We start from the raw sequence: 17529 nt of genomic DNA, 5'->3' as shown, positions 1-17529 counted from the left end.
TCTAAGATGAGAATAGCCGTGATGATTGCCAACCTCTGTCGCGGAAATAACACGCAAAGAAGAAGAAGAAGCAAACTAAACCAACACATGTAACGTGGTCGTTGCGTTTGTTGCTCCAGGTAACAAAAATTTAGCCGAAGACAGAAGGTTCGCTTTTTTTAAGACATTTATTTTAGCATCAAAACATTACAAATAATTAGCCTTAATTACTACTCGTTAATTTCGTTAATAGTTATTTTACACCAGGGAAATAAGGCAAAAACATACCATGTTCGAGACACCTGAGCAGCCAGGTTGCAAATGGTTTTTTTGGGTACTATATACCTAATACATTATAAATACAAAAATGCCCGTCACAGATTGGACGAGAAATTTAGTTTTTAACAAATAAGGGTCAAAAATGAGAGTTTTTTCGTTTAAATCGATACAGGTAAAGATAGGGTGATTAAATGTAATATAATATTTTTCTTTTAGTAGATGAGTCAAGGTTTAAAATAGCGTTTTTTTGGATTTTGGTCCGATTATTTGTTGCTTCGGATATTGCAAAATAAAACTAAAATTTCGAAAATAAAAAATTTGCTATAACTTTTGAGAAAATGAATTTAGGACTTTCATATTGCACGAAAAGTTGAGTCAAACAGTCCATACAATGCACAAAAATTTTTAAGACGATGCGTCAATTAGATTAAATTTTATTCAATTGGTTTATCCTAAAGAGCTTTTTTTTCGGAATGTTATTGTTCAGAAAATAATAATGATACAGCAATTCTGTGATAACGGCATGAAAGAAGAATAGTCATATTTTCAACACGTTTAAAAAAATCATTAAAAAGTCATGTTTATCACTCAGTAAACATTTTACTAAAATAGAGTCATTTTTGGCTTATTAACAATTTGAATAACTTTGTTAATATTGACTGTAGGCTAAAACTGCAATGTAATTTGAAAAACTGGTATTTTTATACGAATTTTCAAAGAAAAACTTTTTGCCTAGGTTAATTACGGTCAAAGTTAGCCACTTTTTTTATTTAATTGACGGCTACTTTGTTTATAACAATTAAGCAACCTTACTAGAGCCATTTTGAAGTTGAAGATTTATAGGTTATGTGTAAAAGTTTGAGTAAACTTTGAACCTCAACAGAGTGGTTAATACAGCTTTAAAATGGCGTCCGAACGGAATGAATTCGTGGTCAGTGGAGGGGAATTACTAAAATAAGTGCACTCAAAAAATGAAACTGATTCTGCAAACATATACTGCGATTAATATCGCTGGAACTTATTGATGGATTTTGATCATAATTTTTTTAATTTGTATGTACTCGTAGTCTTATAGAGTACGTTATGTACACACAAACCCACCTAACATTACCAAATGTTAGGGGGAACTCCCCTTATCACTCAGGGACATGAAAAATAGATTACGACCGATTCTAAGACCTACCGAATATACATATATAATTTCATAAAAATCGGTCAAGCGGTCTCGGAGGAGTATGGAAACTAACACTGTGACACGAGAATTTTATAGATGTAAATATATAGATGGCCATTAACAAATAGGTGTTGGTGATAAAAGAGTGAAAATTAAGGGTTGCATGTATTTTTTAATTTTATATCATATAAAATTAAGGTAGATAATTTTGTCCAAAAAAATAAAAAAAATGTCAAGGGGCAACCCCCTTATAACTTATGGGTATAAAAAATCGATTAAAACCTCTTCAACGTCCTACAGGATAAACGTGTAAAATTTTATAAAAATCGGCCAAGCCGTTTCGGAGTAGTATGGTAACTAACACTGTTACAGGAGAATTTGATGTATATAAAAGTAACTGCGAATTAAATAATAAAAGTGGCTAACTTTGAACCTAATTAACCTAAACAAAAAGCTTTTTTCTCAAAATTCCTATAAAAATACCATCTTTTGAAATCCTAAAGTAGATTTACTCTATAGTCAATATTAACAAAGTTATTTAAATTGTTTAGAAGCCAAAAATGACTCTATTTTACTAAACTTTTTTCGGAGTGATAAAAACGACTTTTTAATGATTTTTTTCAATACTTTAAAAATATAACTATTATTCTTGCATGTGGTTTCCACAGAATTGCTATGTCATTATTATTTGCTGAACAATAACATTGCGAAAAAAAGCTCTTTGCAATAAACAAATTGAATAAAATTTAAACTAATTGACGAATCGTCTTAAAATCTTTTGTGCGTTATATGGACAATTTTTCGTGCAATACGAAAGTCTTAAAGTCATTTTCGCAAAATCTATAGCACATTTTCTATTTTTGAAATTTTAGTCTTATTTTGCACTTTCCGAAACAAAAAAGGATCGGGCCAAAATTAAAAAAGTGCCATTTTAAACCTTGGCTCATCTATAAAAAGAAGAATATTATAAATAAGATATTTAATTACCCTATTTTTACCTGCAGCCATTTAAATGAAAAAACTGCCATTTTTGACCCTTATTTGTTAATAACTAAGTTTCCCGTCCGAACTGTGACGGGCATTTTTGTATTTATAATGTATTAGGTATATAGTACCCAAAAAATCCATTTGCAACCTGGCTGCTCAAGCGTCCCGACAAAAACCTTATTTCTCTGGACTATTTATGTACCAAGTCAGTAAAGTGACTCTTTAACTAACGAGTCTGATATTACGAGAAGAGCGATCATAGCGAGCGAGGCGAGTAACAGACGAGTTCAATAAGGAGTATTTACTGACGTGGTGCATACAAAATTTTATCGCAAACATATATTTTTTAAATTTAATGTCGTCCGAACCACTGGGGTTATAAACGACTACAGTGGAAAATACATATTAAAAATAAAAAGAGATTGTAATATTAAGTAAATACATATGTACTAACAAAAAGTATACCTGAAAAATTTGTGAAATGTCTTTTATTCCTAAATCCGTTAAAAACTGTATGATATTGTTGATATTTGTATTGTCTCTAAGAAGGTCAGATATGTCCCTGGGAAGGTTGAGTTTACTTCTCGTTTCCTGGTATATTTGACAATCGGTTAAGATATGTTTAATTGATATAAAATAATATTTGCCAACATAATTTGATGTTGGTTTTAACACTTACTTTCAATTTACAATTTAAGAAATTTTTAAATTTTAGACGTCATAATAATTTCATGACAGTGATGACAGATAACTTGCAAGATGACAGCTTTCGATTTTTAATCGATAGTTATCAATATTGAATAATTACTAAATCAGTAAAGTTTTAATTTGTTTTATATGAATATAATTACAAAATACTACAGAATTTCACTTTTTCACAATATTTTTAATAATTAAAGTAAATAAATTGTAAGTCCAGTCAAATACTCACCATTCGATTACTGCCATCGACCACTTACATTCAATCTCGGTTAATTTGATTAATCGCGGCAGGTAAAGTAAAATTCTTCTTTCAGTACAATAAAGTGTTACTTTACTGCCGCAAATGAGGGCAAATGAGTACAATAATGAATGACTTTAGTGACGGTTGGCGATAAATATATTTATAACCTACGTATCGAACATTAGGTTCGGATTGATGTGACGATATCTGGTACATGAATGAATATGTACTACTGACGATCGCGTGGAATTAGGAATTACATTTATTAATACGAAACGGACATATAAGGAGAGGAAAGCTCGCTCAGCTCGTCAGCGGAAAAGACATGTTGGGAAATACGATCAACGCTCGTAAAAGGATAGGTAAAAGGAAAACCGTTGGATTCGTTCAACACACCAAAACGACCGCGGAAAATAGTCGGGATAACTCACCTCTTATACCTCGTTGTTGTGTATTATTCTTCGATCAACGTTCCAAGAATAATAATCAACTAGGCTTTTCGTTCCGACTTTTATATCGTCCGAGACTGTACAAAAACACGTTTTACTTAATTCATTGGCGTACTCTAGACGATAAAATTATATTATCGTCACACACATGGATCAAAAACTTTCTTTTGTAGAACACATTAATACTATTTCTGTAAAGGCATCTAAGCTTCTAGGTTTTGTTATGAGAAATTGTAAGTGTTTTTCTGTGGTAGCAACGAGATACTATCAAAACCATATCGATACAATCGAGAGGATCCAACATAAATTTTTACGTTACTGCGCATTCAAATCTTATCTAACTACAGTTAACCATGATTACTCAACTGTAGAGTCCCATCTCACTATACTTCCTCTCAGATTACGTCGTGAGATCTCTGGTGTGGTCTTTCTGCATAAGTTGATTAAAGCACAAATTGATTGTCCAAGTCTCTTGCGCCAAATTGATTTTAATGTTCCCTATCGAGCCCTTCGCCATCATCTCTTACCACAGAACATCCTATGGTTTTCATAGCCTAGTCGATAGGTATATGGGATTATTAAATATTAGTAATGTTGATGTTTGCAATATTTCATTGGATCAACTTAAGAGATCTCTGGCTTTATGATGTTCATTATTGTAAAAATGTCTGTTTCATTATTGTTAATACGTCTTGTTAAATCTAATGCTACATATTAGGTATATTTGTTACATCTTATATTTTGGGTATATTGTGATTGTTTGAATTATTGCATTGTATCTTCTTATGTGTACTACTTTTTTGTGTTGATGCCAGTTGTTATTATTATTTACTTTATAATTACACCTTTAATGGGGTTTTACCGTATGATAAATAAATAAATAAATAAATAAATAAAAAATAAAAACACGTAATGAATCGCATAACTTGACACTTTGGGAAACAATTTTAAAATGGTATACCAAATGTATAATAAGTTCTAATTATTTTTTATTGCCTCAAACCGTTAATTCTTCTGCTTGATATGCCTATCCGTGACGAATGTTGGCGATCATCATGGCAATCTTTATCTTATCTGCAGTAGCGCGGAAAATCTGCACATATGTTGTGATGAACTTGGTTCTGAGATTATTAAAGCAGGATGTTCTTCTTCTTCCTGGACCTCGCTTTCCAAATATTTTTCCTTGTAGGATGGCTTGTAGGAGGGTATATCTGGATTCATTTCGCATAATGTGTCCGAAGTATTCCAACTTTTGAGATTTGATGGTAGTCAGTACCTCTCGGTTCTTCTTCATTCTTCTGAGGACTTCCTCATTTGTGACCTCGTCAGTCCACGGGAATTGAAGTATTCTCCGATATATCATTCTCCCATCAATCATCATCATAATCATCATCAATGTGTTCACTGCTGGACATAGGTTTCCCTCAGCTCTTTCCATCTGTCTCTGTCTTGTGTAGTTTGTATCCAGTTACTGCTAACATGCTTCAGGTCATCAGTTCATCTAGTTGGTGGGCATCTTCTGCTAGGGTATTCCCATCTCGACTCACTATAATCCTTTAGTACTTTATGACACCCCAGGTACATTTTAAAAACCCCTTAAGTCGACTCGAAGATTAACAGCTAGTTACTAGTACACCATTAGTAGGTATAATAATAATTTTCTCTTGGAATTATAGATAAGGGAAGATTTCTTATTAAGATAGAAAAACATTCTACCCCTAATACTCCTAACTTCAATATTGTACAGACCGTTTTGGTTCTTTGCGAATTTAAGAAAAAGTTTCTCTTGGTTGGAAATGTTGGCTGTGGACTCGATTTACTGATACATAGGATAAAGCTTGGTTAGATGTTTGAGACCTATTGACTGTTTAAGGATCTGCTTCACCACTGCTCATGTAATCAAAAATAATTATTTCTAGTTGAAGGTACAGTAATGTCACTGTTTCTGCACTATGTTTTACAAAGCACCACAAAATGCAGAACGATGTTACTAGCTAGACACCTCGTAGTGGAATGAATTTATCTTTCAATTAGCTGCTAGTTCAGTATCCAGACAAAATAGAGAATAATGACATCTTTAAAGCCCAGCATAATTGAAATGTTTAGTCAAAGAGGAAAATTGCTATTCTTGCTATTGCTATTGCTTGCTATAATGTGCGAACATTATAAATTTAAAGAACAAAAACGAAAATTAGCTTGAGGTGAAACAAAGTAGGGATGTGTAAAGAATAATTGCAAAGCTTTCATCAAAATTGAAGAAAATAAGGGACGAATTACAACTAGTATAAACAATAATCATATCCCATTGAGATGTAAATTTTTTTGATATTAGTTTTTATTTTTATTTTACTATGTATAATTATACTATATAATATCTATTTAATAAAGTAGTTATTCTATAAATGTGTCTTGTTCCATTGAGATGTAAAGTTATTTGATAGTAACAATTAATATCCCATGAGCCGAGCTGGTATATTTTATATCGAGCCGTTTTAATCTTTGCGCCGACTTGGGACATTTTTAAAAGACCTACCTGTTTCTTGGGCCGAGATTAGTACTGCCCCTTCTGCTCTGTAGTGTTTCTTCTCTTGAACCCCGCTTGACAATACGTTTTGTCGATCGGTTATCTGATAATCTGGTATTTTCGTAGCTATCTTTTATTATGTAGTGTAGCGACTGACTATTTGGTATTCTGTCAATGCTGTTAACATTTTCTGCTGGCAGAGAGTCCACGAATATCAGTACCAATGATTGGTTGTACTGTGCAATCTTCTCTATCAAGTTCTTCATTACTGTCTTCGTCATAAGTCTGAAGATCCCATTTATGATTTCGTTGATAATTATACGATCGCTGTAATAAACACTGTGTTAAATCAGCTGCTGCATTTTCGTGTTGCAAAGAAATTGAAAATGTTTATACATTTTAATTGATTTACTCTTTTTTTGAGTACTAAGGAATCTTTCACGTTGGAACTTTTACCACGCTGAGCAGATGGGTTGTGAATTATTTAAAATTCTCTCATCTTAATTTCCTCGGCATCCTGTATGATTTATAATTTTTGAAAATCTCGGGAGGTTGTAACCAAAGAAAGTATTCCACCTGTTGTCAATCTGGTGGTATGGGAACGATATTTATTGTCGTTTTCTGTGCTACTTCGATTGATGACTTACTTTGTTTTTCGGTAGATGGCTCTAGTACATCCGTGACATTTCGTTCTTTGCAATTCGAAAAGGCCCAAAGTATGATGACTGGGGAATCGGAGAGAAGAGGATATGGGACTACTGATGAAGAAGAAAAAACCTCCGAAACCGGTATAGACTCTTCCTGCACTCTCCGATTTAACCAGAGTATTATGCAGCTGCTGCATTTTCGTGTTGCAAAGAAATTGAAAATGTTTATACATTTTAATTCATTAACTCTTTTGTTCAGTACTAAGGAATCTTTCTTGTTGGAACTTCTGCCACGCTGACCAGATGGGTTGTGAATTATTTAAAATTCTCTCATCTTAATTTCCTCGGCATCCTGTATGATTTATATTTTTTGAAAATCTCGGGAGGTTGTAACCAAAGAAAGTATTCCACCTGTTGTCAATCTGGTGGTATGGGAACGATATTTATTGTCGTTTTCTGTGCTACTTCGATTGATGACCTACTTTGCATATTTTTTATTGCTCTGTTCTTGACCCTATCTGGTTCATAATGATTTAATAATGATTTTGACTTCTTCTCGAGAGGCGTGTATTATTTCTATTTCTCCTGGGTTTATGGATAATATATATCTAGGAACTCAAATCCAAAGATATACAGGGTGTTTCATTAATAATTGTCCATATAGTAACTAGAGAAACCTTAGCACAAAATACGAAGATTTAATCTAAAACACTTAAATAAAATGTGGTTCCTTACTGAGTTACAGGGTGTTTTATCTAAAAATTTAAAAACTATTTTTGCTCAGCATTTTAAAACTATTAGACGTATCCTTTTCATACTTGGCAGAAAGTATAGGTACTGTACAAACTACTAAATTCCGTTAAACAAACGTTTCTGGCGATTACCAGAGGCGTACGACGGGGGAAAGTGAATGGTTGACCTTTTCCAAATTCTACGCCACTGGCGGAATTGCTATTTTAGTTCAATTTTTGAATTCTCCAATACTTTCTATGAAAATAATATACTCTTGATTCGTAACGATAAAGTCATTAGTTTTCAAGATCTTTGAAGTTAAAAATGAAACGACACGGTTATTTTGATTAATGTATTGTGTCGCTTCATTTTTAATTTCAAATATCTCGAAAACTAATCATTTTATCGTTATGAGTGAAGAGTATATTATTTACATAAAAAGTATTGGAAAATCAAAAAATTACACTAAAATAGCAATTTCGTCAGTTGCGCAGAATTTGGAAAGGGTCAACCAGCCACTATCCCCTGTCGTACGCCTCTGGTAGTAGCTAGAAACGTTTATTTATCTTAATTTAGTAGGATGTACAGTGCCTACACTTCCTGCCAAGTATGATAAGGATACGCCAAATAGTTTTAAAGTACTGGGTACAAATAATTTTTAAATTTTAATCATGAATCATATCATAAATTAATCAAAATAACTGTGCCGTTTCATATTTAACTTTAAATATCTCGAAAACTAATAACTTTATCGTTACCAATGAAGAGTATATTATTTACGTAGAAAGTATTGGAGAATCTAAAAATGGCACTAAAATAGTAATTCTTCCAGTGGGGTAGAATTTGAGAAGGGTCAACCATTCACTATCCCCTGTCGTACGCCTCTGGTAGTAGCTACAGACGTTTGTTTATCATAATTTAGTAAAGTGTATACTAGTCGCACTTTCTACCAAGTATGAAAAGGATACGTCAAACAGTTTTAAAATGCTGAGCAAAAATAGTTTTTAAATTTTTAGATAAAACACCCTGTAACTCAGTAAGGAACCACATTTTATTTAAGTGTTTTAGGTTAAATCTTCGTATTTTGTGCTAAGGGTTCTCCAGTTACTATATGGACAATTATTAATGAAACACCCTGTATAGAAACGCAAAGGCAGTGATACAAAGGTACACCTACTCGAATGACTATAATCTAGAACAGTTTATTAATTTTTGTTTTGTTTCCGAAAAAAGTATCACAATCTCACAGCAACTGGAGTAAATGTGGCTTCGGTTTGATGTTAACATTTTTTGTTACGAGCGCTCTGTAGTGGAATGACAGATGAGTAGGTATGTTTTTACATGAATGTAAAAGAATATTTATTCCATACAATGCATAAAGCAATATTTCGACCTTAACCGCTTGATTTACAGCCCATTATAATAAGTTATTAGATTTGTACCGACTAAAACTAATTTTTTTATATTGTGTTACGATTGGAAATAGATTATGTTAATTTTCCGCAGATATCTTGAGTGATATATACACGAGTGTTCTTATTTTGTGAAAAGATAAATGTGGGAGATCCTTCTTGTGTTCAATTTTACCTTTTTACATTTACGTCGTTGTCTACTTTGCATTCGCACAATTTAAATAGTAATCAATTGCATGTCAGACGTCTTTTCATTGGTGTGAGTTTACCCTCTATTGAAGTTTCTTACTTGTTAACACTAGTTAACTTTTCATTTAATTGCTTGACACTTGCTTAAAAGAAATATTACTTATTTTAAGACTGATCTAGCTAAAAAATATGCGGATATAAACCTGAAAGTGTTCATCGCCTTTCATTTTTAACAAACTGTATTATTGTAAACGAAAAAGAGCAATAAAAGAAATAGAAGGTAACACTCATATCCAAAATACTAAGGAAGATATTTGGACCATCTTATTACAGTGATGGTTCGTGGAGAACTAAAATGGTCTACGAGCTGGATAAACTGCTGCAAAGCGCAGATATCTTTAAATTTGTAAAGTCACAAAGACTAAACTGGCTTGGTCACTTAAAAAGAATGCCAGATAATCGAGCTGTAAAAGTAATCCAGAGATGGAAGCTCCAAGGAAATAGAACAAGAGGAAGACCCCGTAAAAGATATATAGACGAAGTAGAGGGAGATCTTAAAACCATGGACATCAAATCACACCAAGGAAAGTATCCGACAAGGCAGAATGGAATAACATTGTTAAGCAAGCCAAGACTCACAAAGGGTTGTAGCGTCATTAGAAGAAGAAGGAGAAGAATACTTATATCAACAACCTATGGAACAACTATAAGGATCTACTATTGGATACAGCTAAGTAAGTATGTGGAACAATAGGCCTGGATCCCGCGTACCAAAAAAAGTTGATTAATAGCAAGCTGAAAATTAGTTAATAGCTTAAGGGTGTCTAGTCGGACAAACTTTGATGGTCGGGAACACTGGAACACGGGAAGTTTTAATTGTGGAACAGGTTAAAAATTTGAACGTCAGACTATGAAATCGTTCCATGTATTTTGTCGGACAGAACTTCCAATTGATTTGTTACTCTTTCATTAAACTTTCGTGTAAAAATCAAACTGGTATTTATCACTAACTGGGCATTTTAATAAGTCCGACACGTAGAACATGTCAAATGACAGGAATTATGACAGATGATAAATAGCAGTCTGGTTTTTGCATGAGAGTTTAATGAAAGGGTAACAAATCAATTGGAAGTTCTGTCCAACAAAATACTTGGAACGTTTTCGTAGTCTGACGTTCCAAATTTTTAACCTGTTCCACAATTAAAACTTCCCATGTTCCAGTGTTCCCGTCCATCAACATTTATCCGACTAGACACCCTTAAACTATTAACAAATTTTCAGCTTGCTATTAATCAACTTTTTTTGGTACGCGGGATCCAGACCTAAAGTAAGAAATATTCATCAACGAAAGAAAGAATAATAAACAAACGACGAATATCTGTTTTTTCAGTCTTTTGTGTATTACACAACAAACACCTGCAGCTGTTGTTTTATCTTCTGGTACTCCACTATATAGTAAGGTATGATTATTTTCTATTTTTACTATTCCTTATCCTTTTTTCTTTGTCTCTAATATTGCTAGTCTAGTATACTTAATTCTGCATGCCTCAATCTCTTGTGTTCTAATATTCCAAGCTCCAATTTTCCAAATGTATGCTCATTTTTTTCTCGCTTGATGTGTATGTGATATGTGTTTTATGTGTTTCATTCTTCAAGTTAATTTATTCGTGTCCGTTGTCATAGCCGGGACTTTGTCAGTTTTACTTTTATCATATTCCTTGATTTTTGCCACAACTTGCCGTTTTCCGACGTCTCTACCTTCTCTTATCCCCCCGATTGTTTTGGCATCTCACTATTTTTAAAGATGTCATTCTTTTCCATGCGAGTTTTTAGACTTACGGACCTGGAACTTCTCATTTCATTAACAGATATCGCTACAGCGTCCAATGCGTCCAACACGCGACTTATTTTTATAATTATGCTTAAATAGACAGTCTACTTTTCTGACTATGGCATCTTCCTCTCGCCTGATTACATGCCCAATCCATCTAAGGAGTGCTACCGTAATGAATTTTATAACGTCAGGTTCTCCAAAGCTTCTTTACTCAAAGTTGTAACGCCTGCGCCACAAACGTTGTTCCTTTGTCTCTCCATATATTCTTATAAGGATTTTTCGCTCAAAACCTCTGAACAGTTATTGGTTATTCTGTGTAAGTAAGTTTCTGAACCATATGTTAGCACTGGTCTTATTAGTGTTTTGTAGACAGTCAATTTAATTTTTCTAGGTATCTTCTAGGTATGTCTTCTTAAGCCATAGTAACACTTATTGGCGAGCACTATTCTTCTTTTAATTTCTTCACTGATATTGTTATCTTTAGTTAGCAGCGAACCTAAGTATATGAAGATGTCGACACCTTCCAGTTCTAGGTCGTCAATTTATGCTTGTAGGTGTAGGGTTGCTTGATCTAGTGCAACACATATATTTGGTCTTTTGAAAATTTATATTTAGTCCCATTCTCTGTGCAGATGCTCTTAACGACCGAAATGCTTCAGTCAGAGATTCTGTGGACATACCTATGATGTCTATGTCATCTGCGTATCCGACAATTTGTACTGATTTGTTAAAGATAGTAGCATTCGTATGAATCTGGGACTCTCGAATTATTTTTTCTAATGCCAGATGTTATTTATTTACTACGCAATTTATTCTCTAATGTTCTTTCAGCATTTATTACTAACACTAAATTATATCATCGGCATACATTCATGCAGCATACTTTCTTAACACGATCAGGGAACACAAAATTTAACGAAAATTTTATTTTTTCTTATATAATAATAGACAGTTTCAACTACGTATTCCCAAATTTTCATCCTTCCTTAATTTTTTGAAGTTATACTTCTTTACCGGCGATATGAGGGTGAATTTATATATGTTAAAAACTATGATCCCGGCGCATGCGCATTATAACTTTGTTCTGATTGGATGTTCAAATGACATGTCAAAAATTATTCAATATGGCGGCTGTGGTACAGCTGTAGTTTGATTATTTATGGTTGTTGCGTTTTAAAATTTGTGTGAAAAGAAACAACAAACAATAGCTATTTGTATAACAAGGGAGGAAAGTGCTACTTTTTCTCCCGAGAATGAAGTTTACTGCCTGACGCGTAGCGGAGGGCAGTAATCATTCAAGGGAGGAAAAAGCACTTTACTCCCATGTTATACATATGGTTTTTCCAACTTCCTCAAATAACAAGTCAATTTTCATTTTTACTTAATTTATTTATGTAACTAACCAACAAAATTTATTAGAACTAAAACTAACAAGTAGGTACAATATAACTGTCAACTGTCAAATATAAGTCAAATTATTAATGTAAACATTGTTAAATTAGAATAACAATTTACTGTTTTTTACCATTCTGCAAAATACAGAGTGTTTTTAAATAAACGTTAAAATGTATAGATACTTTCGTAATAGAAAATAGATATTTTACAGGGCGTCAATAAGTTATATTGCATGAATGAAATAGCATGACGTCACTTTTTCTTTTCCTCCCTAGGGAGGAAAAGTACAACTTTGCTCCCTACAATCAGGTCCAGAAAAGTATACTTTCGGTAGAGGTAGGTGGAAAAAGTTAGTTAATAGTTATACTGCCTTTTTAAATAGTTTTCATATAGGTACCTATATTTTTGGACTTTTGGACTATTTTGGACAAGGAAAACTCATTCTAATTTGGTAACTAGTTTTTATTATAATCATATTTTAATTATACATTTGGATTAGGTTGAAATACAGTAGAGCGTCGATTATCCGAACTAATTGGGGGACATAGGTGTTCGGAAAACCGATTTGTTCGGATAATCGAACTACAATATATTGATACATATTTATAGTCATACATATTTATCCACAAGTGAATAAAAGCCATATTTATATACCTACATATTTATTTATATCTTGATAATGACAACTAGCAACTAAACAAAAAAGTGCAGTCTTTGCAACAACATAATTATTTTTGGATACAATATTGAAGAAAATTAAAGATATTTTAAGCGTAAATTACTAACGCTTGCTCGGTATTCGAGTGCGGGACGCGGGAGTCGATAGTTCGAATAAGCGGTCGTTCGGTTGATCGACGTTCGGATAATCGACGCTCTACTGTACATTTATTTTCTCAAGAATGGGGATTTTAGAGAGAAATCCCAAATTAGGTCCGATTTTTATTTTTAAATTATGATTTTTTGGCGTAGATTAATTTATCTAGTAGGTATGTAACGCTTTGATTTACATACTTAATTTGATTACCAACAAAAGTTCTACCAATCTTCATCTAATATATTGTTTTCTTACTGTTTTGTTATATTTTAATATTTTCTTCCACAAAATTTAAACTACATAATATAATTATATTCAAAACAACTGTCAAACAGTAAAACGTTCAGTTACCCTATTTTTCCACATGACAAATAATGTGGAATTGGACGAGTGAGTCTAGGCTTCGATTACGAATCAAAGCGCCCCGAAAGTCACGGGTTCGATTCCCGATGCAAGTTTTTATTTTTTTATGCATTTTATGATTGTAAGTATATTTGTTATATATTTTTTTTTTTCAGAAAATGCGTATTTAAAATTTTTGCCAACAATTATTATCGTTCAGAAATCATTTTTTCTTTGTGGCATTTTTCAATGTGTTTGTGTGCGTTTTATTCTTTTATTTTTTAAAATTTTTGGTATTGCCTTAAAAATCACATAATATGTAGTAGAAGTATAACTTCTTACGTGCGTACAAAGTACACACACATTCTTTTATTTTGGGTTAGATTGTTCTTTGATCGGGCTATCTTCTCATGATGCAACTACAATATACAAAAATGTTCAGAATGACTGACTTTGACTACCTCTAATTTTTGGTTGGTGTATATAAATGTTTCCAAAATAAACACGACAAATTAGGATAAAATTGCTTGACGAGCATATACCTAGGGCCTAACCGTTTGAAAACATTACAAAATGCTTAATATGCAATCGTGATTTATGGAAGAGAAAAAACATTTTGCAATTCCGGCTTTTTATATTGGATTAAAATAGTGCAGTATACTGTTTACACTGTTACAGTCGGTAGCATAAATTATTATCTATTGTATTGCAGAAAGCAGGGCTGCAATTTGGGTTGTCAACTGTACAATGAAGGGCTAGAGTCCGGTTTAGACTGAAAATTATGCACTATGCACAATGGTCACCTAATATATAGGAGAATCACGACAACGTAGTAAGTGGGTCACTGATTGACGATCTCGCCTAAGAGGTCATTTATGTTTTGGATTTAATGATATACATTTTCGACAACTCAAATATAACAAAATGTTATACCTACACCCGAAAAAAAAAAAAAGGAAATTGTTAATACCGTACAGATAAAATAACGAAAAATGTATGAAAAATTATTTATCAAAAGTTGCTCTTGCAGTACATAATACAGGGTGTTTCATTGGGAAAGTAACATAAGTTAACTGTAGAAAGAGGACACTTAGGCGATCTCAAAAATACCATACTTAATGGATTTTACTCCATTAATAACAAAGATACTGGGTGTTTTATCTATTTTGCCATTTTCTTAATTGGTTCATAACTTTTTAACCACACTGTATATTTATTTTATATTTGGTACGCAAATATCATTTAAGGTGTACAACAAATTAATTTATTTACAATTGTAAAAAATCCAGATCCGGATTAAAAAATATTGGAAAAATATTCTGACCCTAAAACAACACCCTGTACATTAAATTTTTTTAAAATGGATTTTTTTAGTTGAAAAGAGGATGAAAAACTAAATTCAGTGGTATAATTTGAATTTTCGGCAATATGATTTTTCTGGTGAAATTTTGAATTTTAATTCGGAAATTAAGTGAATTGCGAGAGCTCTAACTAGAAAAAAATTGAAATACAGCTTACAACTTGTCAACCTCACTATATATTGATTTTATATTTAACACGCGAATATTCTTTTAGGTGTCCAATCAATTAATTTATTTACAATGATAAAAAATCCAGGTCCGGTTTAAAAAATATGTGTAAATATTCCGACCCAAACAACACCTTGTATATTAATTTTCTTTAAAATGGATTTCGCATTTGAAAAGAGGATGAAAAACAAAATTAGTGGTATACTTGGAATTTTCGACAAAATGATTTGTCTGCTAAAATTTTGATTTTGAATTCTGAAATTATGTCAATTGCGAGAGCTCTTGCAGAAAAAATTAAAATGCGACGTAATTTTAATTAATACCATAATTTAATCTAAATTGGTAAATGTTAATATTTTAGTGTTTTTTTATTATGTGTGAAAAATAGTTTTTGGCGAATATTCATCTTAAAATAATGAATAAATAATAAAGGTCAATAAAGAATACATCACTTTAATCAACAAAATAGCTAAAAATTATAACAAAACAGCGAAAATTTGCAGCATAATCACTATTCAAAACTAAAGTACTTATTCAAAATTACCACCATCAAAAATTATTTTTTTATACGTAGGTACGGTAAATTTTTGTAGTTAGGTACCCAGCGTCATGTGTACTGTGTACTGTGTGTGTTGAGTAAGTGTCTTGTTACATTGCAAAGTCGACGTTATTGTCTTTGCAAAGAGACGCTAATTGTATCCGAACGTCTGCGGTCCCTCCGTGAGTACCGATCCCACAAGGACAGAAACTATTTTCATTTATTAATTTATAATAAACTAAAAATTTCTGACCGTGTTGAGATTCGAACTCACGACCATTCGGACCTTTCGATCCAAAGGTAGGCGCTCTTACCACTGAGCCACAGAGGGGGGTCATCAAAAATTATTGTTATGTGTGCAAATGTTAATATTTTACCAATTTGGATTAAATAATGGTATTAATTAAAATTAAGTCATATTTTAATTTATTTTACTTTGAGCTTCGCAATTCACATAATTTCAGAATTCAAATTCAAATTTTTAACAGAAAAATCATTTTGACGAAAATTCAAAGTATACCACTAATTTTGTTTTTCATCCTCTTTTCAAATTCAAAATCCATTTTAAAAAAATTTAATATACACAGTGTTTTTTTGGGTTGGAATACTTATACAATATTTTTTAATCCGGACCTGGATATTTTATGATTGTAATTAAATTAATTGACTGAACACCTAAAATAATATTCGCGTGTTAAATATAAAATCAATATACAGTGTGGTTGACAAGTTGTAAGCTGTATTTCAATTTTTTTCTACTTAGAGCTCTCGCAATTCACTTAATTTCAGAATTCAAATTCCAAATTTCACCAGAAAAATCATTTTGCCGAAAATTCAAAGTATACTACTGAATTTATTTTTTTATCATCTTTTCAACTGAAAAATCTATTTTAAAAAAATTTAATGTACAGGGTGTTGTTTTGGGGTCGGAATATTTTTCCAATATTTTTTAAACCGGACCTGGATTTTTTACAATTGTAAATAAATTAATTTATTGTACTCCTTAAATGATATTTGCGTGCCAAATATAAAATAAATATACAGTGTGGTCAAAAAGTTACCAACCAATTAAGAAAATGGCAAAATAGATAAAACACCCAGTATCTTTGTTATTAATGGAGTAAGACCCAGTAAGTATGGTATTTTTGAGACTGCCTAAGTATCCTCTTTCTACAGTTAACGTATGTTACTTTACCAATGAAACACCCTGTATACAGAGTGGGCCAAATAAAAGTATCCACCTCGATATTTGGCAGTATTTATTAGATTTTAAGAAAATGACGAAACACGTCGATTTTTGATCAAAGGGGGACACATTTTTACGGTATATACATCTGTCATTTGTCAACCGCCTCCCTTCCACATCCCCCACTCCTTATTTTTAAATAGGGAATAAGGGTCGTGTGCTAGCTCATTTGAAAGGTTATCCAATTCTCTATTCAGTAATATTAACATTGACATAATTATTTGTACAGGGTGTCCAAGAAAAAATATTTTAAATTAAATTAATTGACACAAAAAGAAGAATGTATGTAATTTATTTAACTCAAAATACATTCTACTGCTGACCGAAAACCGAAAACGAAAAAAAAATCCTACCCAGAGGCAGATGGGTGGCAGCTTGAACATTGAAATTAAGCAAAAAGCAATGTTTATTTATCAAAAAACATTTTTTTATGTTTTATGACAGCAGTAGAATGTATTTTGAATTAAATAAATTACATACATTCTTCTTTTTGTGTCAATTAATTTAATTTAAAAA

General features: G+C 32.1%; 1 protein-coding gene across 2 annotated transcripts in view; it reads left to right on the top strand.

The window, feature by feature from the left end:
- The window catches only part of LOC114343996 (lachesin-like), a 455602-nt gene that overhangs the window by 345984 nt on the left and 92089 nt on the right, over positions 1-17529 (top strand). The gene's annotated exons all lie outside the window — the stretch shown is intronic.

This window comes from Diabrotica virgifera, chromosome 10 (assembly GCF_917563875.1).
Source record: "Diabrotica virgifera virgifera chromosome 10, PGI_DIABVI_V3a".
NCBI classification, from domain to species: Eukaryota; Metazoa; Arthropoda; class Insecta; order Coleoptera; family Chrysomelidae; genus Diabrotica; species Diabrotica virgifera.
The sequence above is the reverse complement of the archived record's forward strand: the minus strand, read 5'-3'. Positions and strand labels throughout refer to the sequence as shown.